General features: G+C 41.1%; 1 protein-coding gene across 3 annotated transcripts in view; it reads left to right on the forward strand.

The window, feature by feature from the left end:
• Positions 1-27,649, forward strand: part of Arl15 (ADP ribosylation factor like GTPase 15) — a 369,445-nt gene that overhangs the window by 46,057 nt on the left and 295,739 nt on the right. The window contains exon 2 of one of the 3 annotated variants that reach the window (XM_027401438.2): positions 12,801-12,942. The exons of the other annotated variants lie outside the window; for them this stretch is intronic. The gene's annotated coding sequence lies outside the window, so the exon portion shown is untranslated. The remainder of the gene's footprint in view (positions 1-12,800; positions 12,943-27,649) is intronic. 3 annotated transcript variants of the gene reach the window in all.

Here is a 27,649-nt window from a genome sequence, read left to right on the forward strand (position 1 = left end):
AAGCTATTTAGTTCAAAACAGTGGCTTCTTATAGCTTTTGTTTTATAATCTTAAAAATACCCCTACAAGATATATACTATTAATAGTCTCGTTTTAAATTTGGGAAACTGAGACACAGCATCTGAGACTACTGGTTCATAAGTAACAGAATCGGGTGTTGTAAGATAGCTTTCTCCAGGGTAGAGCCAACACACACAATGTCTACTCACACCAGATGGGGAGCCTAAAATAGACTAAGGTACAGATACCATCAAAGTACAACTTGATGAATCAGTGGGTTTTATGGTGTTGTTTATAGCAGTATGGTTAAGGAGTTAAAGAAGCAGAAATGACTAAAAGAGAGAAGCTACATCACCAAAGCCCTCCCCAGCATGGGTAATATCTCACAAAGGCTGGAAACTTGAAAAAAAAAAAAAAAAAAAAAAAACCTCACAGCCTGCAGACAGTCCAACAGCTTGGAGAATGTCTTTTCCAGATGGCTCAGTTAGTTTGTGCCTCTTCCAGGCCCTTAGCCTGGTTGCTGTTTTTTCTAGCCAGCTTTGGTCATGGAGAGTGACTCTCAGCAAGCTGTACTGCTTGTTACTCTTGGGGACAGAGGGTCACATTGAATCTGGTCAGTTTCAGGGACTTCCTGAAGCTATTTTGAGTTGTTTACTTCTTGTCTTGAGGAGCTTGCCTGAAGGATGGAGTGCTTTATCTCCATCTTGCTGTTTCAGCACCGTGTAAACATCCTGTCATTAAATATCTGATTCTTTCACTGCCCCTTCCATCCCATATCTTATTTTCTTTACAATTATTAGTTTTTATTGATTATCTGGGAATCTCACATCATGTACACTGATCACACTTAACTCCTAGTCTTCCCATAGCCAAACCACCTCCCCGGTCCCCCCCCCCTCCCCCCGTCTTACCCCAAAATCTAGTTTGTATTGTCCATATATTCATTTGAGCATTGTCAAATCCCTAGCAGCCAGCCATCTAAAGGAAGGATACAGTAGTATCTTAACAATCTTATATCTGTTTTGGGGTTCACTTTAATTATAGCTTTGCATTTTATACTACTGGAATGAATTTTTTATGAAGTGATTTCTGTATTTGAAATTTTATATTCCCCTCTTCTTTTGTCTTTTTTTTTTTTTTTTGAGCCGAAGGTCTTTATGTAGCCCTGGCTGTCTTGTAACTCTCGATGTAGACCAAACTGTCCTGGAACTTAGTTCCACCTGCCTCTGCCTTCCAAATGCTGGGATTAAAGGTGTGTGCTACCATGCCTGACCTGATATATTCATATTTTTTTTTACATCCACTTCTAGCCATTTTAAAATGAAAGAATAAGAAAAACAAACTACAAAACAATGATTTGGAGTAGTTTGCAATATACCTACAATAATTATATGTATGTAGATTTGGTTAACTAGTCTTTCCTGGGAACATGAGGTCAGAGAATTGGAGGATTGGAATAGAACGGAAAAAGTTACAAGGCTGTGTCCATAATTACCCAAGGTGGTTAGTTTTGTTCTGTTCTATCCTATAATTGGCCCAAGGTGGTTAGTTTTACCCTTTTCATAAAACCATCATGGGAAGTTTTGTGATTTATAGCCACAGTGCTTACTCTTGTAAAGTTCTCTATGACTTAACTATTAAGATCAGTGAGGAAAAGAAACATAGACCCCAAACTATTGCTCCAATTGTCTTCATATGCTCAGTATAATAACCAGGCTAGAAGAGCTGGATGCCAGAAGTTATGTCATTGTTTCTGTGGCATCACAGATGTTGAAGAAAATAAGACTTAAGTAATTGAGTATAAAATCTTAGAGTAAATCAAAGTCATTACATAAGAATGGCCTGTGTAGACAAGCTACACTGCACATCCCCAAGCTGAAAACTGTGAGCACATTATGAAGTGAAGTCCCATCCTGTGACTGTTCTGTGATAGCTGACAGAAGAGCTTCATTGTATGTTTGGGATACAGGATTTCTCTGTTCTCTACATAGACCATCAGTGTTGCATGGGAAGAGTTTTGGTTATCTCTATTTTAACCTCAATGATGCTTTTTATTTTTGAAAGGGAATTTGTATATAAATATCCTGTTTTTCTTGCTGTTTCAACCAATGTCTAGCTCTCATCACCCAGTGTTCCATTTCTATAGAAACCTGTGTTAGTGATCTTAAATGATCACCCAAATTTCAGGAAGTTTTTTTTTTTTAAACTTAGATAAGCAATAACCTTATCTAATTGATTTCTTAACCTTACATATGTATTATAATGTGCCATATTTTTAAGCAAGCTGATCTTTTATCTCAGTTGTGTGATCTACTGTACCTTTAAAATCAGCTAGTTTCTCATTCTCTCTCATGACTTGGCAGAGAAGCCACTTGTGTCTAAACTGTAGTCTTGGCCTTTGGTTTACAGATGACTTGGCCTTTTTAAAAATTTGCTGATTAAAACACAGAAAACTCAGAGACAAAGTTCAAAAGCAATACGCATATTCCTTCTAAAAAGAAGTTTGCATACTTTGACTTAGAAGCTTCTGGGTGCTTTTTTTGCACCTGAAAGGCTATGAAGAAATGAACTGAGTTACACAGAGTGGCTTAATGAGGGTCGTATAAGACATTTCCAAAACTACTAAGTTTACTAGCAAATCTTTCACCTGGGGTAGCATTGAAATCCTTTTCTTGAATGTTAAGTTTCTTTTCTTGAATATTAAGTGCATTCATGAGTTCAACTTCATGTTGACTTCATTATGATGTCTATCCAGGTACTCAGGACAGTCACACCTCTTACTGCTAGGTGTGTAGCACATACCATTAACTGCATTGTGCTTATAGTGTTGAGTATCATTGAGTAGTTCTATACTTTTATTTATTTGTTAAACAGTTTTGTGGGCATTAATTTGTAGTCATTACTATGCCTTATGTAAAGTATGTTTAGAAACCTGCTGTATCACTGTGTCATCCTTGACTGGTGAGTGGAATCACATGGATGGCAAAAGGCTGCTGGCTAGCTAGAGGCAGAGTTTGTAATTCAGGGCTCGGGTACAGAGCGGTGTCACATGTGAAAAGCCCTGGGTTTCATCCCCAGCAGTGAAAAAAGGGGAGAACAGACAAATAAAAGCTTGAAGGCTGGAGTTGTTGATGGAATTGTTTGCTACATAACTCAATGTTGGGGTTTGTAGTTGGAGCTTTGTGATGTTCTCTAGGTGATTTTAGTGTGCAAAAGAGGTTGGTATCTTAGGACTTTTGAATATTATGTTACAGGATTCTGAATATAAAGTCTGATGTTTTTTCTTATCTCCTTCCTTCTTCCTTATAGTGGGGAGGGGGACTGTTAGCCATTTCAAAATACATTATTGAACAATTAAAAAAAAAAAAAACATTAGGGAGGCATGTGCATGCCATAGCATTTGTGTGGAGTCGGTTCTCTTTGCACTTTGGTATGGGCTCTGGGGCTCAAACTCAGGTTGTAAGGCCTTCAGGGTAAGCAGTTTCCCTCTGAGCCATCTTGACCACGGTAATTGAATCTTTTCCTTAACTCTTGTGGGATTGGCAGTGTTAGATTTTTCTTACTCTCTTCAAGCCGTGTTTAATAAATAGAAAATGTGATTTAATTTAATATAGTGCTTTGGTTGAAAACATACTTGAAGCAAAGTTACTAAACAATGTAAGACTAACTTTGAATCCATTTGAGCCCGTTTGTAATTCTAAATCTCTTCAGAGCTGGCTCATCCTGGGAACAGTTGCCCACTAGAGAGGAATTTTCAGTTGATTCTGCCTGTTTTGCACCTAGTTCCCTGACTCTGTCTTCAGTGTTCCTTCTGCCACCCCTGGCAGCTCTTTATCTGTGGTCTTTGTGAGCCCTTCTCCTCATTTCCCTGTAATTTTCTTTCTTTCTACTGGCATCTCCTTCATAGACCCTTCCTTTGTGTCTCTTCCATAGCCTTCATGATCTGTTCTTCCTATATCAGACTGCAGAATCAGGTCGCTGATGCTCTTCAAACTTGGATTTGAAAATTTTCGGTCTTTCTGGCTGACCATTTCTCTCAGCACTACCCATACGTGATACATCTACTTCTCTGGTCACCTTGTCCCCTTGCCCAGGCATTGTCCATACTTCATGTGCTCCAGAAGATGTAGATGCCCATCCCAGTCATTATCTTGTAGAAGATTGTTCCATGCTTTTAGACAGAAATCTATCACTCTGTTCTTGCATTCTAATGACTTATAAGCTTTTCTTGGTCTTCTGTCATGCCTTAGGAATTCTGGGTACCTCTTAAAATAACTAGGGAGTTCCTACTTTGCCTCTATAGCTGCTTTTATTTTTATTGTTTAATTTTTCTTACATCTTTTTACATTTACATTGTACATATATATTGCATGTGATTTCATGCATGAATGTACCTGCATGTTTGTCCATGCACATGCCACAGATCCATGTTTCAAGGTCAAAGGACAGCCTACAGGAGAGTTGATTGTTTTCTACTGTGTTGGTTCTGAGGATTGAATTCAGGTCATCATACTGAGCGGCAAGTGCCTTTACCTTCTGAACTATCTCCTTTTCTGGCTTTATTATTATTATAATTATCATCATCATCATCATCATCATCATCATCATCATCATCATCATCGGGGGGTTAGAGACAGGCTTTCACTCTGTAGTCCTGGCCGTCCTAGAACTCACTCTGTAGACCAGCTGGCCTTGAACTCACAAAGATTTCTCCTTCTACCTCCCAAGTGCTAGGATTAAAGGCATGTGTCACCACTGCCTGGCTGCTGTTGCTGTTGCTGTTGCTGTTGCTGTTGCTGTTGCTGTTGCTGTTGCTGTTCCTCCTCCTCCTCCTCCTCCTCCTCCTCCTCCTCCTCCTCCTCCTCTTTCTCCTCCTCCTTATTAAATAATTTTCTAGCTCTCTTATGCTCAGAAACTCCTTTTCTGAGAAACAAGAGTTAGGGATCCTTTCATTTTTCTTTCTAATTCATGCATTGCATTTTTTCCATCTCCTCCTGGCTTTCCCATCTCTCATTAGTAAGATTCAGAGCCGAGCAAGGTAAACCCAAACCTTTGAGCTATTCTGCAGCCGTTTATCTTGCTCCTGGTTATGCAGGATTCCTTCTTAGGAACCATGCAAAAACTTTGCCTCCACAAATTTCACCTTCTAGAAGGGAAGATCCCTGTTTAGCAAATCAATAAACACACATAGGGATATCAGTGGTGATCAGAATTAGGACACTTAAGTCAGGGGGAAGAAATTATGGGGTGGGAATTAGAAAGAAATTAGGCTAAGTGGAGAAAACAGCACAAATCCTGAAGCTAAGAGTTTGCTCAGTCTGGGAAACTGCCAAGTGTGACTGGAGGACAGTGAACTAGGGGGCAAGGGAGAGAGGGGAGGAGTGAAGGACATGGGGGATTGGGACAATGAGGATAGTGTCCTGTCATTATGAGAATTTAGCTTTGATTCTGAGTACTATGGGAAGTGATTGTTTGGCACTTTGTCCATTTTGTTGAAGCTACTTTGCTAACACCCTTCCCTTTATCTTGTTAACCAGGGGGGATTGTTTAGCATGTGTGATCCTTATGTGGTGTTGGAATCAATTGTACTATTTTTAGGGGGCTACAGTCCTGGGACAAGTTAGTCACAGGAGGGAAGACACTGATAATTGGCGACGAACTGGGTTCTGGAACAGTACAAGAGGAAAGGTAGGGGATGGGTAAGGGCGAAGAGAGATTGAGATATCTGAAAAGGCACTAAGGAGGGGGGTGAATTGGAGGCTGGACACAGTCACAGCAAGGGCCTTTCTCCATAGCCTACAGATGTTAGACTTTATCCTTTGGAGAATTAGGAATTATCAGTAGTATCTGATAACTAGTGTTTGAAAGAGTTTTAGTGGACTATGTAATATAGATACTGTTCAGCCAAATAGGAGGATTCCATTCACCATTTGCTAATTCCTGTGACTATGACTTAGTTAATCTGAATTTTATTTTTCTTGTTTATACAACAAGGAAATAATGCAAAGAAATGCACTTCTTTGTCCATAGAAGTGCTGTGGAGATACTCTGCACTTGTGGAATACCACTACAGTGTCTGCCATATAGTAATCTCCTCATGTTTGGCATCTCACTTTCTCTGTATGTTCTTCACCTCTCATTTTGAATTCTGAAATAAGACTAGAAATGGGCTGGGAGCACAACTGGGTGGTAGAAGCACTTGGTCAGCCTGTATGACTTCCTGGATTTCATCTGTAGCACTACATGTACCCCCCAACCAGAAAGCCAAAACCAACAGGAAAAACAAAACAAAACAAGGGCTCCTCCCCCTAAAAGAACAATATTAAACCCCTAGAAAAGAATAAATAAGAAGGGGTGTGTGTGTTTTTGTGTCTGTGTGTCTGTGTGTCTGTGCCTGTCTATTAGTTGGGTATTAGGGGTAGGCACAACGCCTCCCCCATTTCCACATGCTAGATAAGCACTTTTACTGCGCTATGTCTTTGCTCCTTTTTTTGCTTCTTATTTTGAGATATCACCTCACCAAGTTACCTTTGAATTCACACTGTAGCCTGGGACCCTCTTGCTCCGACCTCCCGAAGTAGCTGGGATCATAGAGCTGCTGCACCAGGCCTAGCTAGAAATCGACTTTAAGGAAACATAAGAAATGAGAGGGATTATTAGAACTGATTTAAAGAAATAATAGATAGAATTTAGAAAATCATTTCCTCCTAGGCATGCTGTAATCCAGTACTTGTTGGGTAGAGGCAGGAGCATCACTTCAGTTATACAGTGAGCTTGGTCTACATGAAACTCTCTCAAAAAGCTAACTAACTAAACTAAGTAACTAGTCAGCTAATACTTTTAAAAAGCATTGTTTCATCATTTTAAAGTGAAACATTTGTTTGTTAAGTTTTAAAAATGTATGTGAGCTGCCTATTTAGAAAATTTATCTTGCTGCTTATTTTTTCTCCTTCTTATTTAGGGATTTAAGCTTTGTAATTAGTTCCACTGTTAAAATTTCTTGAGTAACTTTTATTCACTTCTGCTGGAGGGCTCCACCGTCACTTATGGAATGAGGACTCATATTTTGTTTCTTTTAAAGTGAAAACATTATAAAATATGCCTTAGCCATTTTTGTTTATTTGATCTGTGTTGCCCGACTTGCATGCTAGATCTAAAACAGACAAACAAGACAACACAGGGTGAGAGGAGCGGCTCTAGTTTGACTGGTCTTCCTTGGACTTTGAGGGTGCTTCACTTAGGACATTTGGACTACTCTGCTCTAGGAACTGAGGTGTGTTTCCAGAGCCTGTGACTTCATGACTGACATGAAAGGCTAACAACCCTTCAGTGCCAGGGTCTGGGAGTCACAGTAGAGATGTTTAAGCCTTCATGACTTGAGGCACTTTGTATTTTGCTCATGTATTCATTCAGCCTTTTCTAATAAACATGAAAGCCTCATTTTCAGATGCCTTCCCTATTTACAAGTCTTACTACCTGACAGCCAGCAACTCTCCAATATTAATGGTTGAGCAAGTTCCACTGGTAGCAAGTTAATACAGAACATAAAAGAGGATTTATCTGGATTCTTTGGGAACCAGTCATAAGAGATCTTTCTGTAATGTTATGTATCAGTCTGCTCAGGAGCCATAATAAAATACCATAGACTGAGTAGCTTAAAGAGCAGAAATAGATTTCTCATCATTCTGGAAGCCAGAACTCTGAGATTAGGATGCTAATTTGTTGGGTTCCGGTAAGAGCTGTGTTCTTAAGTCCCTTGGTGGCAGAGAGAGTAAGTGCTGGGACTGTCCTTTTCCTGTGAGTAGCACTGATCTCTTTGTGACAGCATCTATACCCAATCTTCAAATACAACCTCCCTGGAGGTTAGGGATTCAGTTTGTGTTTGGGGAATGCATAGTCTACCACAGAGACGATTACTACAGACTGTCCACTTTTTGAGTCTCCATGGAGGTAAAAATGTCTCCTTTGCCATCGCTGCGCATTGTTTTTGTTATCTTCTTTACTTCACAATCCCTGTGTCTAGGGCCTCACTTCCAAAGTCAGTCTGTCTTCATCCTGTGGGGCTCCGTCTACTTTTATCTTTTGCCCTTGACATTCACCACTTCTCACTCTCCACTACTGGAGGTTGTCCTGCTGTTATCTGTGGTTTTTCTTATTTTATTTTATACTTTGTGTGCTATGTGAGGTTTTTATAATCATAATTGCTTGTCCTGCCAGACATCGGTCTGTGGATTAGCATAATGGTAGTAGGTAAAGATGTCATGTGCTTGTCTAGGAGACACTGCAATGAGATGCATGTTTTAGTCATTGACAGTTCATTTTCATATTATGAAGGAGTATTTCTGGCTTCATTTAAAGAATAAGAAAGTACTATTGACAGGACTTCTCAACTTGTACCTTTGTTTTTAGACACTTTGGAGGTTTTGTTTTTTCCTCTTCTCCTTTGTGTTTGGGAGTTTCAAAAAGGATGCAGAGGAAATGGGACAGTGACGTTTTGTTTGTTTTGAAGTTGTTGAGTTTAGATTGTGCATTCATTTGTGGTGTGTGAATTGCAGGATGTAGTTCTGGGGTCCTCCCTGCCAGCAGACCCCCACATCAAGGTTATTCTGGGAAGTCTTATCCAAAGTTGACTGTAAAATGCAGGGCTGACCTTTGTCAAACAGGAAACAGATATAAATAACTGTTCAGTCTTAATTCAGTTCAAGCAACTTTCTCACACATACTTTAATAATACATTTTAAAAAGTAATTTCCTTTTTAGAAAGAACACTAAAATTCCTTTGTTTCCAGGCCACTTTTAACAAGAAACTTTCTCACCTTAATGTGTAAATGGTCCTGTCCCTCTAACAGTAGGAAAATTACATTTATTGGCATTCAAGTTACAAAATAAATTTTTGAAAAATGTTGAAAACATTTTTATCTGGGTTCTTTATCTTGTAGTTTTTCTGAGGCTACTGATTAGGAACTATAGAGCTAACATGTTTAGTATTTCTCAGCTTTTCAGGATTGTACACTCAGCCTCTTTACACACTTATTTCTTAATGACACCCTCACGGCATGTGAATGTGTATGTGTACTTATGTGTAGATTTACTGTATGTTAGTTTGTGTACATACCCGTGCTGTATGTATAAAAAGAGTAAGTTTTCGTTGTTTCCCGAGTAGGTAATGCTTGCCCAAGCTGGATGTTAACATGTGAATGAAAGCTGTCACTTGAGCTTGCTATGAGTGATGGTGGGAACAGATTCCAAGGGCATGGAAGAGTCGAGGTGCCATGATCTGCCGATTCAGGTCATGAAGAGGGAGCAGGTAGTTTCCTGGACTCTGGCTCCATGGTGGTGTTAGAAATAAGTTTGGGGCCACAAAGAAAGAGAACACTACTGTAACAGAAGTGTCTTGACAAGGTAAAACGTTAATTTTGTTCAAGAGGCGTATTGCACACTAAAGGAGAAGAGCTGGCACACAGGACTGGAAATGTGCTTGGGTTTTCATTCTCACCCAGGTGGTGACTGTGTCCTTTCCTCATTGGCTGAGGTCAGGCTTGCTGTTCTAGGGAGAAAGGGGCCTCTGCTCCAGGCCATCTAGTGGCTGGAATGCAGGAGAGAGACCCCTGGGTATTCATAACTTTACCTGGTGTATTAGGAATTAAACTTTTGCATGAATGTTTTTCTGCGGTGGGGAAAATACAAGAAAAAGATCACCCAAGTTTTGAAGCTTTTGGTACAAAAGACTCATATTTCATGTTTTATTACAGTGTGCATACTGGGAGTGTCACGCTGGAACTGAGATGTAGAGCATGGAGAAGGGGGCTGGTTTTGTCTATGTTGAGCTTGCTTGGGAGGCCCAGGCATTTTTGGGTAACAGGCTATAGAGTTAGAAAGCCTGTCGCTCTGTGAAGCATGGTTGTGGAGCAAGCTATGTGGGGACACTGTCTTAAAAGTAGTTAGATATTGAGGCTGGCCTGAAGCATACAGACTGTTGGAGGAAGATTGTGTGAGTTAGAACAGTGGGGGAGGTGGGGGCTAGGGGGTGGCAGAGAGGGCTAGAACCCAGACTGAGGAACAATAGACTTAGTTGTAGAACTTAATTAAGATATTTGTGAAAATATTTTAATTTGGCAAAGAAAAGATATGGGATAAAGTGAGACTGGTTTTGTTTCTAAATGGTGAATGTTGAGTTCTATATAGATTTTGTGAATGTATTAAATTTGAAAGAGTATAAATTAAAATGATTTAGCTCAGGAAATCCTCAAAGAATCCCAAACTTTCTAAGGCACAACTCCGGTTTCTGGGACATTAAGACTGAAGGCATTTAGGCCTAGGATTCTATCAATTACACCTCTCCCAGGTAGGTATGAAAATGAACTGACAACGGGTGCCCTGTTGTAAACCCTTTTGACCTATCTTTTTTTTTTTTTTTTTTTTGGTTTTTCAAGACAGGGTTTCTCTGTGGCTTTGGAGGCTGTCCTGGAACTAGATCTTCTTGTAGACCAGGCTGGTCTCAAACTCACAGAGATCTGCCTGCCTCTGCCTCCAGAGTGCTGGGACTAAAGGTGTGTGCCACCACTGTCCGGCTCTGACCTATCTTAATACTTGGAGATGCCTAGACTGCTATGGGAAAGGCCTTCATTGTGATGTTGTTTGAAAATTAAGATTCGTATCTCACAACAACAGTGCTCAGGGCCTAGGAACTTCTGGGAGCTTCCTGAAGACTACAGCACAGCCAATGTAAGGACTAGAACCCTGGTCGCCATGCCTTCACTCTGTTCTTTTGTTAATTCATCAGATTTCCTCGTTCATAAAGATGGTCTTCACATTTGGAATTTTATTAATCCAGAGAGTCTTTCTCTTCATTTAATCTGAAGGGCCTTACCTTCTGTTTTTGTAATTGTCATTTGCATTATCTCCTGCCTGGTTAGAGAAGATGAGAGGTAAGAGTATTCCTTGACACACCCTAGTCCAGAGTTTCTTTTACATAATCCTTTTTATGTACCACAGATTGCTAATTACATGTAGCAAATTATTAATTCCTTTGAATAACACACAATTTTTTTTCCTTCTTTTTGAGACATAGTCTCACCATGAAGTCCAGACAGGCTTTGATATGGAACCCTACTGCCTGAGCCTTCCCATTGCTGGAGTTGTAGGAACTTTAATACGATGCAGTGTTCTTAACAATTTCTTAACAGTTTTTGAGAGGGACTAAATAAAGGGATGAGGTATAGTCTTAAGTTTAGGAAGATAGCAAGAGGAAAGATTGAAATGAATACCACATATCTTGGAATGTACTTATATCTAGGAATGGTATTTTTCTACTGAATTGAACCTGGTTCCATATGAAAAGATTTGGGTCATTGTTAGGCTTTTTTCCCTCTATTCACTTTAGATAGTCATAGACTCAAAATTATAGTTTGAGTTATGTGTGTGTGTGTGTGTGTGTGTGTGTGTGTGTGTGTGTGTGTGTGTATACACACATACATGCATGCATGCATATATGCATACATATGTATGGGTGAGATGGCTCAGTGGGTAAAGGTGCTTGCCACCAAGTCTTGCTACCTGAGTTCTATTCTGAAACCCACTTGATGAAAAACAGAGAGTGGGTTCCCCCCAGGATGCCCTCTGATATGTGGCACATGCGTATATGTACACACAGAGACAGCAAACAAACAAATAAATGTAATTTACAAGAAAAAAATCCTTTAACAGCAAACATGAAAAACACCAGCAGCACTAATACGTGTAATCAGTGATGACCATTAACCTTTCGATGATGTTTTTATGGCTGCCTCTTTCATTGTTCAGGGCATCTGTGGGACCAGGGAAATCATTAATGGGGGAAATGGCGGGGAGGAACTGTGAGTGATGGCAGATAGTGTTGCCCTGGACTCAGCTGTGACGGCCTTTCAATCAAATCAGTTTCCAAAGTCCCATTACTCTCTGCAACAGGAAGTTATGCTGCCTCTGCCCTTACAGATTATTTCTTCGCTTGACCTTTATTGTGTTTGATTTTGTAATCTTAATTTTTTTTCTCTCTCATTTCTTTTTAAACATTTGGGTGTAGATAGGAGAGAATTCCTTCCTATGCTTTAGGGAGTGGCATCAAAAACACATTTATTTTGTTCAGCAGTTCTGCTCCATCCTTCCTTACAGATAAAGACCCTTTCTTTCTGTGTGACATGAGAATGTTGGGTCTGGGTGTGCCTTTCTGTAGTGGCATTTGACATGAGAAACTGCATAAAAACTCATTAACTGCTATGGCACAGGTCATGAAGCACATTAGCTTGTCACTTATTTTTAGGCAGACAGACCTGTCATATTCCCCCAATAGTAGAGGTGGGTGGTGCTCATGTTTCTCTTGCAAATTCTTTTGGGCAGTATTAAATACTAGAGTTTTCCCTTGTCTGAATGGTTGTCTCAGGGATTCCTATAAAATGGCAAAAACAACGTGTTCCTGAAGGGAACTTTCATGTCACTTCTTCTACCCTGATCATTGTATAGGGAGGCCCAGAGAGGGAAAATGATTTGTCTGTTCAAGATTGGTAGAGGGAAATGTAGGCCTAACTGCAGCTCCCTGCTCTTTAAGTGATTGCTCAAATTCTAGTCCACACCAGGCAGTCCTGTCTTTGGGCTCCCTTTAAAATTCGGTTCAAATCTCTCACTCACATGATCCAAGGGGCAGCAGCCTATGAAATTTTGTATGAAGTTTCTTGATCTTAAATGTTGACAATAAATTTTCAGGGGCTGTAGTGTGGAGGCCCCTGGACCTCAGTAATTATTGTTGTTGTTATTTATGTCAACAGGTTTCACAGGAAGTTTTGTGGCTTTGGAAAACAGGGAGGTAGGGAGGCCCATTCATGAGCGAGCTTCTTAGACAGCCGCCCTCGGGTTCAGTCCATGATCACCATTTGTCTTTCTGTGACTTAAGTTTCTTACCTGCTCTCTGTAAGTATCCGCAACTTAAAACACTGCTGCCAATCACCACATGTTTTTTGACTTGTTTTCTAGCTTGTTGCAAGCTGTTTTGGGAAACCCATTTTTATGGCAATCTATTGGTGCCTAGACCAGCAAGGCTTTATTTACAACACGGTCTCTGTTTGGGAGGCAAAAAAAAGGGGTGTATAATTTTAGCTTGTCAACTCCAATACATTATGTTTGTACAAATAGCAGGCTTTTGAGTTTTCCTGGATTAGTGTGTTTGCAGTGAGCTCTCGTCTAGGTTTGGCACAGCATTTTCAGGATTTCTTTGGCATGTATCTTCTCTGAAAATATTATCAAGGCACTTTCCTGACACTAGTGACAGTTTTCACAGAGGTGGTTTGTCATACTTTCAGTGGCCTATCACTGTTTTCTTCCCCCTTTTACAGTCTCTATCCCGAGCAGGTAATAAAATCCTGTTACTGTTCATTATACTTGGAGATATAATATGTAATTAATTAGATGATTGAGAGTTTCTTTGCAGCTGTGTATATAGGTGGATGTTTCTCATAGAGAGAGTCAGTCATTTTTGAGTTGCTACAGTTTGTGGAAGTATATGCATTCAGAGCAGTGGTTATCAACCTGTAACTCATGACCTCTTTGGGGATGGCTATCGGATATCCTGCAGATCAAATATTTCCATTACAATTCATAACAGTAGTAAAACTACAGTTATGAAGCAGCAACCAAAGTAATTTTATGGCTGGGGGTCACCACACCATGAGGAACTATATTAAGGGTCACAGTGTCAGGAAGGTTGAGAACTGCTGCTCTAGAGGTTTGTCTGTGGAGCTTGATTTACACAACTAATACATTGGAAAGCTGTCACCATTCCTTGTGAGGGTTATAATCTTAATTTCACTTGGAATGTTTAAGGGACTCAGAGCTTCAATTCTGATGTTGTAGCCTTATACTTCAAAGGGGGGAAAGGGCTACATAGAGCTTCCAGTACTTCAGAAAAATTAAAACATTATTATTGGAATTTGGGGGTCCTTTTATTGTTACCAGATGATACAAGGAAAATTTGTTTCCCTTTGGGGGTTCTTAGTCTCATTAATAAAAGGTTTTAAGAATGAACTGAAACAGAATATGGATGGGATCCTTTTTTATGTTTATTTATTTATATACAGTGTTTTGCCTGCTTGTATGCCTGAAGGCAGAAGAGTGCACCAGATCTCATTACAGTTGGTTTTGAGTCACCATATGGTTGCTGGGAATTGAACTCAGGACCTCCGGAAGGGCAGTCAGTGCTCTTAACCTCTGAGCCACCTCTCCAGCCTCTCCAGAATCTGAAGGACAACTTTATTAGGATTTAAAAGAGAAACCACAGGGTAGGCCTGCTGTCAACCTCAGCTGCTGCCCAGGGGAGATGAAAGGAGAGAGAAGGAAAAAAGTCATGCTGCTTAAGCTATTGGAAGGGTTGGACCTTGGCAGACAAGCAGCCATGTGGCAGGCGTGGAGACTTTGGAGAAGAATAATCCAGAAGAGCATTCTGGATTTACTCCAGCTCCATGACTGTTGACCTGAAGGCTACTGCGCTGGGTGAGGGGTTTCAGGGAAGGGACAGTCCAGAATCTCATTACAGGAAAAGTAGTCCGCCTATCTCTTAACATGGCTGAAGGCAAGCATCTCTTTACAGGGCAGTCTCTGGGTCTACTGACTTAACTGGCCCAATGGTTTGCTGGGTCTCTACCCAAGCCAGGGAGTTTATTCTCTTGACCAGGAACATTTTTATTCAAACGAGGTACTAGAAGTGAAAGGACCTGCTCATCCTCCTTTGCATTTCTAAGATTGTGGTCCTCGCCTGGTTTTTGGAAATGGAGCATACAGTTAGTAACAAAAATTAGTCAAAAAACCAATGGATTTGAGTTTCAACTTTCAGAATACATATATTGTGCATATTATAAAAAGGACTAAGATAACCAGAATAATCAAAGAGTTGAACTGGTGCTGGGTAGTGTCTAAGGGCCAAAGACATCAACAGGGAAGGAAGGAACTAAAGTGGTCTTTTTCTTAAGTGCCAGGAAGCAAAAGGCATCTATATGTGTGTGTGCATGCACCTGTATGTTTGCACATGTGGGTGGGTGGGTGGGGGTGGCCAGAGTGCTACAGGGCACCCAGGCCCTTTGGGAAGATCTTGTTGGTCTGAGTAGGCGAAGACACTGGTATTAGGGTATTTATCCTGTCTATATAACCTTGGGTGGCCATCATCTTAGTTTCTATGTTTGTGGGGGTTTGTATCTAGGGCTCTTCCTTTATTTCCGCCAAGATCTTTGTGGTCTAGCCATTTACTAGTTATAAAAGACGTCCATATGGAAAATGTCTGTCCTCACTGTCCCTCAGCTTTTTAGTGGCCTCATGCCTCCTCTCTCCCGAGAACCATGGCACTCTTCCTGAGACATCTTAGAATATCGGAGGGAGGAGCTTATTCTCTCAGTTTCAGGAAGTGCTCACTGTGCTCCTGCATCTCCCTGTTCACTTGAGATGCAGGAGGGCAGGCTCAGGGCCTCTCACACACTAGGCAAGCGTTTACCACTGACTCATGTTCCCAGCCAGGCTCACATTTTCTAACTGTGGATGTTTGCCTTGTAGCTTGTCCACACATGCCTCCATTATATGGGAATCTGACTTAACACAAAACTACATAATTGCTTATTTTGAGAAGACCCACACTATAGTTCATTTGAGTCATGACAGAAAGTTGAATTGCATTATCTGCCCCATTTAAAAAGGTAGCAAATTATATAATAATACCATTATCCTGACATTTACTGGAAGCTTATTATTTGAGAAGCACATAAAAAGCCACTTGATCTTGGGGGAAAAACATGTCAGCTTAATTAACTATATCTACTAGTGAGGAAATAAAAGACCAAAAAGCTAAGTATAGTACAATTTAGAAGGAATCTTCTTAGGTTAAATTTATTTTCTATGGTGGTGAGTAATGATAATACTTGGTATTTTAAATACACAATTTTGGGGCAGACCGTCTTAAGGTGGTTAGAGTTGTCTGGTGCTGGCTCTTCTGTAGGCTTATTTTTAATAGAAGAATTAAGATAGCATTGATTCATTATCATTAGATAGAGTTGTGCTTCATCTCTAGTTCAAAAGTTAGAAAGCTGTTCATGTATCTGGCTGTAGTGGCCGCCACATCTAACTAGTCCTTTGAGAAGATTTCCAATCCTGAGAAAGCCTTCCTGGCTAAGGGCCATCTTTTGTTTGTTTGCTTGGCTCAGGTCATTCGTAGTTGTCAGCAGGGCACGGCCTAGGTTCACCTGACAGAAGACACTTCGGTTAAGCAGTTGCCTAAATCACACTAGACATTAGTGTGGTGATTGTTGGGAGGTGGCAGGTGGCACATGCCTACCAAACACTTGCGATGCAATGTGTATTGGGCATTCTAGAAAGGATAAGAGTGAAGTGTTGTGTGAATGTAGATAAAGACTACCCAGTGGACCCCTTGTTCTGTATGTATGTATTCTCAGGTATATACCCATAGACATTTTTTCCCCAAAGACAGTTTCTCTGTGTAGCTCTAACTATCCTGGAACTAGTTCTGTAGACCAGGCTGTCCTCGGACTCTCAGAGATCTGCCTGTCTCTTGGAGACAAATTTTAAGTAAATTTTGAATGTGGAGATCTGATGACACTAGTGATCTTTGAGCGGCTTCGGTATGGCAAAGCACGGAAGACTGTGTGTTAAATCAGTTCTAGTTAGGTTTGGAAGGAGTCATCTGAGGGTAGTGTTGTCTCTCAGGAACCCAGTCTTCTGTCTTGTTCACTTTCGCAGTTCTTGGTTGGAGCCTCATTGTCCAGAGTAGCTGCTTGAGCTCAAGCCGTCATGTACATGTTTCAGATTTCAGGAAGGAAGAGCAGGCAATAGTTTGCTCGTCTTCTTTAAAGAAACATTTTAGAATTCCTACTCAGTTTTGTTCTCAGAATTCAGATCATAAACAAATGTTTACACTTAACTGCAGATAAAGCCGGAACTACAGCACTTTCCCTGTTGTGCTCTGCACTCAGTCCTCTCCGATCTGGAAGAAGACCCTCTTGGTATCTCAGAAAAACCAAGGACCTAGCCAGTATTTGTGGGAGTAAGGATATTCACACAATTCTATTTGCTCAGCTGCGGCAACGTTTGTGTAGAAAAGAGACTTGTGTTTTATTAGTTACATGTAAACCTGTGACTATAGAGGTGATGCTTGAACTATACAGATTGTTTCTTTGTTTTGTGTGTTTAGGTAATAGAGTTAGTTGCTTCTAGATTATATCATATAGAATTCTCAGAATAGCATTAATAAAAGCTCACCCCCATGCTGCCCCACCACAAAGATTAGTTTCATACCTAGCAATAGTTATATGGTTGCTGTTACTCTCTTTTTTTATAGCACACACTGACATACAATACTGATGTGCCATTTCCGTAATAGGATTACTCTAGGATGGAACACAATACCCCCAACCTTGACATTAGAAGGCCTGATTCTGTGTCCCCTTTAGAATCATGCATTGCCCTGGAAAGGTGGCCCTGAGACATCTGACCCAGGATTAGGGGTTAATGTTGTGAAGGAAGTTAAGATCCAGGGCTGTTGTCTCTCAGAAACCTGTTCAGCCCATGAAATACCCTTGATTTTATTCTTTCCTAGAGCGACCCCATCCGTTTCCCTGAGAGTAATTTGAAAAACATGTTAACATTTACTCAAGGATTTTCTTGTTCTTTGAAGTGGCACTTGGTCTGTGAGGTTGGCTTAATGTCAAGGTGGAATTCTTAAGTAAGAACTGCTAAACAGCTTGGGGTAATGATGACCTCTAGTGCCCAATCTAGCCACCACTGGGAAACAGGAAAAGTGTGAGATACCTTTTGAGGAGGCTCAACATTAACAGTTTTAGGCTTTGTAATCCTGGTTTGTTTCAGAAGTCAAGGAGGGACACTAGCTAGCAGCTCCCGCCTCCCCCCACATTGTCTTTCTTTGTTGTGCATTGTCGACCAGTCTTGGGGAGAATGGTTTCTGGCTCAGAATTTGAAGCTGGCAGTGCTACCTGCAGTGCTCCCAGAATGCAAAGGGTCCCCCAGCCCTGAGGCTGGGTTTACCTCTAACCAGGAAACTTTGAATGACCAGCTTGCTTTCTGTTTCCATTCCTGTTTTGTTTTCCAAACTCTTGTTAAACTTGTGGATAAGGTAATGACTATGACAGCAAGGATTTAACAGATTTAAATCATTTGGGAAGAGTAATCAGATACATGGTCCCCACCCAGAAGAATATACCAATTTCAGGGCTGGAGAGATGGCTAGGCTGTTAAGAGCTCTTGGTTTTCTTGAAGAGGACCAGGTTCAGTTCCTAAAACCCACAGCTCACGAAGGTCTAGAACTCCAGTTCCAGGGGATCTTCTGCCCTCTTGTGGCCTCTTTAGGAACTTCATGAACATGCATGTACATATACACATAAAATAAAAATAAATCTTTTTTTATAAAAGTATTGCTTCCTAAGTTATAACTATTTTATATATATTCTGGGATTCTTGTGATTTTCTTTTATTTTTTAGAATATAGATACAATTAGAATTCATTTAAGAATCAGAAATTAATGTCTCAAACATTGCTTTCCTTTCCTTTAGCTCTTATTACTGGGACCTGGGCCCCTCCAGCTGGGTTGTACCATGTGTCCCCTGCTGGGATGCTGTATTAGTCATTTAGGCAATCCTGGCTGTTTCTGACCAAAAAATTAGGTTTGAAGTCTTGGCATAGTTAAGGCAAAATCTTGAGAAGTCCTCTGTTTCTCTAGATCAGCTAGTGCAGTCCCTCCAATGGCAGCAGTCTCATACAGCCTTCTGAACCATCCCAGACTTCAACTTGTGTTCTTGACGAATGCTTGCTTTTTCCACTTGCATTATTTACTTTTGTATATTCAAAGAGTCCTTATTAAACTCTGCTATTTTAAATTTCTAGTACTAATCTACAGAAAACACTCCTTTAACTCAGCTCCCACACATAGTTTCATCTATACCTGTTTTCTCTGTATATCAAGCCCCCCCCCACGCCCAAGCTGCCTGCACATCACTTCCATTGTAATTGTAAAGGGTCCTGGGAGCATAGGTACTTTCAATTGTGAAGGAAGTTGGGTGCAGAAAAGGAATACAAGCCACGAATTCCCTTGTACTCTTGTAAGCAAGTGACACCAAAGTGTGACTGTCGCTTTGTTTACTTTGGGTTGATGTCCTGAGAAAATTACAGCTGTGTTCTCTAGTTGGAGGCCACTCGTCTTAATATTAATCATATCAGTAAGGAAGATACTGGATTTTGGCATGCTTCAGCCATCCGGAGAGCTTTCTGCACAGTCAAATATAGTGTGATTTGTTTGGTGTTCTCCAAAAATGGTAGCTGCTGCTGACACCAGCACTGCTTCTCACTTGGATAAGGATTGGGCTGTTTACCTTGTAACCAGGGTAGTCTGCTGAAAGTCTTAAGAGCAAGCTGGGTAGCACTAGACCCGCTGTTCTGATCACAGTGCTAGCATTGAGGTACACAAATGCTACTGATCTGTAGTTAGGAAAGACTTTGTAGTGGAGACCTCCATAGTTGCTCTACTGTATCAGGTGGGGTGGGCATGGATGGCCAGGATTGACTATGTTTGCACTTACGAATTCTGCACTGTGCTGACCATTAGAGTCTGTTGTTGACGTCCACTTTTAGTATTTTCTCACACACATCCTCAACCCTCTGCCTTTTGGGATTACTTTTAAAATTTTAGGGCTTTTTTTTTTTTTTTTTTCATGTGGAGCCCATTTGTAAGCCTGTTCTTACTTGGGCAACTTATTGGTGGGACTATATTCTTATTTCTATATAATTTATTTTCATGTTCTTCAAAATGCATGCCAGCATGATAAAATCCCAGACAGACATTCTGTCTTCATAGACAGAGAGGTTGGGAAGTAATTCCAAGCGAGGTAAGAATGTGTCTTCTGTGGGTAATTGAAAACTGTGCACTGAACTGTAGCTGTCCTTTGTTTGGTGGCTCACACATGGAGAGCCAAGTTATACTGTGGACCAGATCAACAGTTAAAGAAGCCCTTTGAACTAGTTCCCCATTTAACTTGAGTGTGTGATTTCCAGTGCCACTCTGATTGCACCATAGTCCATTCATTGCGCACTCTCTCTCTAGTTTTAAATTTATTCTGTTTGTTCCCAAACGGTTATAGCATTTACACTTTCTTGAGGCAATTTAGCTGACCAATAAGAAGCTGCAGTGGATTTTGGTCATAGGAGATAGATTTCTAAACCTAAGTCATAATGGTAGGCTTAAGATGAGTTAAGAGATGAAAGAGTTTGAACTGCACAAAGAGAATTTGTTGTAGTGGCTACCAGTGAGCACTGTGATTTGAGGGAGGCAGTGACGCATTATGAAGGACCAGTACACTTTCCTAGGAATAGTGGCCTAAGAGAATTGTCTTAGTTCTGCCCATCTATGTAAGCTGACCTGGAGATACCATGTGCTCAGTAAGGGATAATTTTGAAGCATATCTTATTATTATTGTTTTGGTGATGCGCCCCCTGGTGGCTTCTGTGTGTCAATACCACTGAATATTTAGTTTCCATTGAGCAGAATGGAGCCAGTTCTCACTTGAAGCACTGTACTTAGTAAGCTGCCTCAGTGGAAGCTAGTGTACAGAAATTCCAAGTTCAAGTCTCTCTCTGTGATAGTGTTTCATCATGTCAGATACTCCAGAAATTTTTTAGTTGTTGTTGCTTTTCGAGACTGGGTTTCTCTGTAGCTTTGGAGGCTGTCTTGGAACTCACTCTGTAGCCCAGGCTGACCTCCAACTCAACAGATATCCACTTGTCTCTGCCTATTGAGTGCTGGGATTAAAGGTGTGCAGCACCACCACCCAGCAGACCTCAGAATTTAAGAGCCAGCAAAAGAATACTCTTTGATCTAGGCAGACAATAGATATTGGACTAGAATAGTAGTCGCTGCTAGTTTTTAAGTGTGGTGGAGAGGGTTTCTATGTCACCCAAGTCTGTGTCCTCATTGAGGGAGTAAGACATTGAGTTTCTTTGATAAAGATGTTGAAAGACCTTATTACAAATACCCGTCCAAGCTGGGCATTGGTGATGCAAGCCTTTAACCCCAGCACTCGGGAGGCAGAGTCAGGTGGATCTCTGTGAGTTCGAGGCCAGCCTGGGCTACAGAGTGAGTTCCAGGACAGGCTCCAAAACAATACAGAGAAACCCTGTCTTGAAAAACCAAAACAAACAAACAAACAAAAAACAAGAAAAACAAAAACAAACAAAAAACCAAATACCCATCCTCTGATTTTTAAAATCAAATAGATGTTTCAATGGTTACTCACACCCCTTGATACCCTTGTGAATTAAGTTATTTCCAATTCATGAAATAGTGCATTAAATTTTTGCTCTATTTGATTATTTTCAATTAAAAATGTTTGTGACATTAATAGTATGTTAATCTTTAAACAGTAAAAATCTCCCACTATCTTTTCTGTTCATATGTATCCCTTCCTTCAAAGAATAAGTGCATGCTTCCATAACTCTGGGTATATGTCTGTGTTTTGAGGACATAGTACCCAATAGTCTGTAGCTGTTTTTCAATATATTTTAAACATTTCCCATTGTTACTATGGCTTACGGTGTTATACATAAAGCTGAATATAAATTTTCACCTGTGTCATTTTAGAGAAAGTTGCATAGAATTAAGTTCTTTCAACATTAACCTCCAGTGTTAATCAGAGCGATACCTCAAGTATTTGAACCTTCCAAGGTCTTTGCAGGTCTTTCGTAGGGCATTGTGTTTTCACAGGTGTGAGTTGAGAGTGAGTTTAATATTTGGAAGTTGGGCTAATAATCACTTGAATTTTATCTATTTAAAGAATAATTATTCAATTAATAAAACATAGTTTAGTTGATTATTTGGGATAGCTGCTTCGTAATTGTTACATCTTTTCCTGGTTGTCATCTTTGCTACAGCTGGAACTAACTAAAGCAGCTGGGTACACCTTCGAGGGATTTTTTTCTTCATTAAATCATTTGAAGTGGAAAGACCCACTTTTAATCTGGATCTTTTGGGGTGGGAAGATCCACCTTTAATCTGGGCCCCACCTTCCGCTGGCAGCCTGTGTGAAGGGCATGGGCGAAGGAAGCTTACTCTCTGCCTGCTTGCTCTCACCCTCACTGGTAGGTCCATCCCTTCACTGGCATGAGAGCCTACTTCTTTGGGATTCTGGCATATACTGAAGATCAGATGGGATATCTAGCATCATGGCCTGAATGACTACTGGATTCTTGGGCCTTGTATTTGTAGACAGCCATTGTTGGACTAGCTAGATCACAGCCCGTAAGCCATTCTAAATAATCCCCTTTCAATATATCTAATATATATCGATAAATATAGATATAAACGGATAGATACATAGATTCATTCTATAAATTCTGTTCCTCTAACCCTGACTAATACAACAATCATAATAATTTAAGAAGGGCTTGTTTTGTGATCTGCTGTTCTGTTTGACATTTAATTATTGAGTCACTCCCAGTAAGAGTTAGTTTCAAATTTTCTTAGTTCTTAAGTCACATCCCTGTATTCACGTTGTGTTTTATTATCTGAGCTTTCTTTTGTGAGGCACTAACTGCTAACAATCCAAGGAATTTTCTTGTGCTCTATGAATTTTTTAAGGTCCACTAGAGGGCGCCTTTCACATCTTTGGTGGCAGGATGGGGTAATGCAAAACAAGTTTATGCTTTTATTTTGATTTTTGGGAGCTAGCTCTGTTAAATCTCAGAGCAGATACACTACAGTCTTAAATTGAGACACGAGAAGACTGTTGTGTATGGCCATTAAACAGGTAGCCTTGCTAGTGAATGCTGTAGCATGGGTTGGAGATGGCTGTGAAAGCCTGGTGGGTAGGGTATGATCTCATGTAGCACCAAAAGACTACCTGACATTACAGTTTCAAGGAGCCCTTTGTACAACCCAAAGCTAGAGGCCTATTTTGTGTGTGGGTGCAATGGGGTAAAGGGATCAGATGATAAAACAGACAGACCTTAGTTAATTCAAGAGGCTTCAAGAAGTATGTGCCTTCAAATAATTCCCATCACGGAGAAGGCAGTGGGGGAGGGGAGAGGCAGGGGACTGCTAGGTACCTTTCCCCCAACAAGTGCTTTCCAGTGCTAGCAGGGGGGGGGGTGATGGATGGGCGATGACAACTTCCAAACAGCCACTTGGTGTAGGGCCTTACTTGCAAGTTTGGTTTTCACTGTGTTCTCCTTGCTGGCCTAGAACTCATGGAGCTCTGCTTCTCGATGCATCCCGAGTGCTGGGATTAGAGGCATGTGCCACCATGCCCCTGCTTGCCAGTTCCTTTGTAAACTGAATCTGTCTGTCTTCCACTTTGTGGACCCTGCTCAGGAATGGCTTGTCATAGAGTGTCCAAGGCACCCTTTGCCTCCATTACAACCACACAAAAGATTTGGAAAACATGAGACACGGGGCCCAAGATTTGGATCTGGGTTGGTCTTGGATGGGGTCTGACGGTGCTCCAGCAGCTCCTTGGATACATCCATAGAGACATAGCCTTAGCTGAATCCTTCTGAACCCTGTTTGCATGTAAGAATCTCCTCAACCTCTTGGATGTACCACAATTTAGGCCCCACCTTAAGATCACAATCAGCCGAAAATATTAGAACAACGTATTAATTAGATGAGTGATATGTGAAATGTACCCTTGCCTGCAGTTGTTAATAATTAAACAAGAAAGGTCCAAATCAGAATGTGGTACCCTACTTTTGAAACTATCTATCATATTGTTTGCTTTTTGTTTTTAAAATTGTATTTTGTTATACTAACTCTTCCTAGTTCTCCAATAAGGTAAATTCTGTTTTCTTGTCTAAGATCATCCCACAGTGTCCTTAGGGTTTCCTAGCTTGTTTCCTTCTCCCGGGTAGCCACCAGGGGGCAGGAGCCGGCAGTCAGATCCTGTGGAAATTCCCTGAGCCTGCCTGCTTAGCTGATAGAGAAGAAAATACAAGTTATGAGGAAAGGGGAAGCAAAACCTTGCCTCTTAGTATGACTTGAGCTCACTTGCCATCCCACAGGTTTTCTAGGCTCTGAGTCTGGCTTTCTAGGAAGCTCACACGTGAACAGCATGCTCTGAGGATGCAGCCTTTATGGTTTAAGTCTCCAGAAACATGGAGAATGCATAGTGGATGAATGAGGGCTGAAAAAATATGGTATGACCACTGACAACCAAGGCGGTAGAAGTGGCCTTTATGTTGCAAGAAGGTCAACGATATTCCCTCCAAACAGGCAGGGGAGTAACCCTCACAGACACTTCCACATGCTTCTCACAAATAGAAACAAGTTAATTTGAGGGGTAGTGAGCCTCTGTCTTACATGTCTTCTGTGGCTCTACAGGTTTCACTCCCAGATTCCAAGTTGCCAGCTGGGCAGCACCTCTCCTCAGGCCAGCCATCTTTTCCTGGGTTCTATAATCTCTTGAGTCCCTTCATTCTGGGCTCTGATGGTCTCCAGTTTGCTTTTCCAGCTCTTGAACCCATTTCTTACTTGTTTGTTATGTTAAACTCTCTTCACTAAAGTGGGCGTGGTTTCAGTGTCTGTGACAAGTTTTCCAGGTTAACATTTACTCACCCTGATTCTCCTTGGTGAGCTATCTTTCTAAACGGGCCTTTTCCTTTTCCTCACTTCTTTTGTTGGAGCCGGAAGGTTCATCTTACTGGACTCATCAGTAGTAGAGTTTCTGGACATGATAATAATAAAATTCAGAGTCTGAGTTTGGAGAAAGTGTGTTCTTTCAGAGAACAGGCCAGGCACCCAGGTGTGCCCTGTTGGAAACATTGAGAGTGGAGAGAAGGTAGGATGCTTTTACATGTCAGACAAAAAAGAATGGATTCTGAAGGGCAACAGGAAGAGAGGAAACCATGGAAAAATTAAAGTGAAACATAATGCTGCTGGGAGCTCCTTACAGGAAGTATCTGTAATGTACTTCCTTTTTCATCTGTATACCACACAGTTCACATGTGGGGCGTGTACAGGCTGTTTGCCTTTAGGATATGGCATTGTTGTGCATCACTCGTCACACACTTTGTTATGTATGGTGCTGTAATGTGTCTGCTCATGGCATCCTTTGCTGTTCATGAGAGATCAGCTTTGTTCAGTGATCTCTGTCAGTGTGTTTGAGGCAGTCCTAGTTACTGAACTGTTTTATAGAACTCGGTGGTTCTGTTACTAGTTCGTCTCCATTGGAGATTAGCAATGTATGACGTAGAACCTTTCAAATGGTGATATCTCAGTGACTGTGAACATGTCCTCCAGCCTCGAAGACCTTTCTTCATCATTTATTAAACGATTCTCATAGAAGTACCAGCCCCTCAAGATTGCCTGAGGATTAATAGAGGAGAAAGTGAAGCAAACTGGGTCAGTACAGGAAGGTAGTTGTTGGTTAGTCATGCTCCTTCCTTCTTGTGGGAGGTATCTGAGATACACCTTTACTTACACAGGCTGTTGAGGGACCCTGGTATCAACTGCCTCTTTGCTTTCCTTGTGGATGGGGAGGGGTTGAACCTGAACTGCTCAGCCTCCATTCGGACAGAGCCAGTGCTCTTCATGTTATTTGGACGTTTAACATCCCTAATCCCCTAATCTGGAATCTGGAATGCTCTAGAATTAACCTTGAGTGTTGATAGGATGCTTCAAGTGGTAAATTCTACAAAATGACACCTTCCTTCATATACAAACCAGCTAAGCAAAACTGCTTAGAATTATCCTCAGGCTGGGAGTATATGAAGTAGAATGGATTCTGTGACTAGGTTAGGGTCCCACCCACAAGACATATGTATCAAAATCCCATCTACAAGATATGTCATTTTACACACACACACACACACACACATACACACACACACACACACACACACACCTTAAATCTGCAGTGCTTATACTCCCAAGTATTTTGAATAAAGGATACACAGTCTATAAATGGTGCAGTTCTTCATTTAAGTTCTATGAATTGAGGAATGACCCCCCCCCCCTCTCTCTCTCTCTCTCTCTCTCTCTCTCTCTCTCTCCTCTCTCTCTCTCTCTCTCCCCCCTCTTCTCTTCTCGAGGGGTGGGTTGAGACGGGGTTTCTCTGTGTAATAGCCTTGGATGTCCTGGACACATAGACCAGGCTGGCCTCTCACTCTTAGTGATCCGCCTGCCTCTGCCTCCCGAGTCTTGAGATTAAAGGCATGTGTCACCTCCGTCCAGCTTGGAATGGCTTTTCTTGATGTGGACTTCATTAACACTTTTTTAAAAAACAACAAGAGGGACCTCCTCAATGAAAAAAATACTCCAGTGAAACAATTTTTAACAGATTCTGAAAATACTCAGAAAAATTACTTTTCTGTTTCTCCTGCTTTTCTCCCACTTTGCATTTGTTTCATGGCTCTTCCTCATTGCTCCAGTTCGCCTTCGGACATTGTCATAGGTGACCTCAGCTTCCAGCTCCACAAGTGCCTGGCCTTTCAATTCCCAGAGTCCCTGTGTTCCCCTCAATCAGCCAGTTCAGCTTCCAGGCCTGACTAATTGATCATATGCAGTAAGTGTGCATACCTGAGGATTAATTCATGATGTGGTCTGTTGCTATAGTTTTGATCATTTTGTTTCATTATTTTTTCCTCTAAAAATAATGGGTACATAAAAATCTCAAGAAGTAGGATGTGTTTGTTGATTAAAAACTTAAACAATAAAAGCTTGTTATAAAGTTATAAAATTCTTTCCCTCCCCTTTCCACCACTCCCACTCTCAAGGGGTGGTGACAGCAGTCACTTTCTCACTAAGAGTGTCCAAGTTTTCGATTTCAGTCCCTAGGTCCCTCTTGAGTTTCACAATCCAATCTCTAACTGTTGAGCCCAGATGCTGATTTATAACCATTATATTTTCCATATCATTGTTTGTATTTACATATTTGAGCCACTTGAAATCCTTTGGGATCCTGGCAGATGGAACCAATCCATAAACCAATCAACTAGTTAATCTTTAGTCCACCCATTTTACATGGCCTTTCTGTCTTTCTGGTCTCTCCAAGTAAAGTTCCTTTTTATTTTTTTCTTCCCTAATCCTATTTCCTATTATGACTCCCATCTTCTTCTCTTTGTCCAAGCTCTCTTTCTCACAGCCCTGTGCATGCACACGTCTCCTGTCTCATTGGATCCTTTAGGTTGCAAATGCTCACCTCCGTGCACTCGCATTGCTGCTGCTGGAGGTCAGCCAGTCTCTCCTCTGACTTGGACAGTCACCTGGCCCTTCTTCCCCACTGCACTCTGCTGAGACTTGACTTCCTAAACCTGAATGTCCTCAAGTCCCTTCACTGCATGGCCACAAACACATTTTATCCTAATCCAGTTGAAGCTCCCACCCCATCTGGCTCTGGACCCTGCCCTGACTTAATTCTGCTTGGGTTTTCCCTGTGCTCAGCCTCTTCAAGCTCCAGCACTCAAGGCACCATCCCACGCCGTAGCATTCCTCCGGCCTCCTTGTTCTCACAGCAAGGAGCGGTCTTGAGTCCCGTATTCCCTGGTCATGATATGTTTCCATGTGGTCATCTTGCCTCATGCCAGGAATGTAGTTTGCATCCCCTGCATCAATTGATTCAAATTTTTTTT

The sequence above is a fragment of the Cricetulus griseus genome, chromosome 2 (genome assembly GCF_003668045.3).
Source record: "Cricetulus griseus strain 17A/GY chromosome 2, alternate assembly CriGri-PICRH-1.0, whole genome shotgun sequence".
NCBI classification, from domain to species: Eukaryota; Metazoa; Chordata; class Mammalia; order Rodentia; family Cricetidae; genus Cricetulus; species Cricetulus griseus.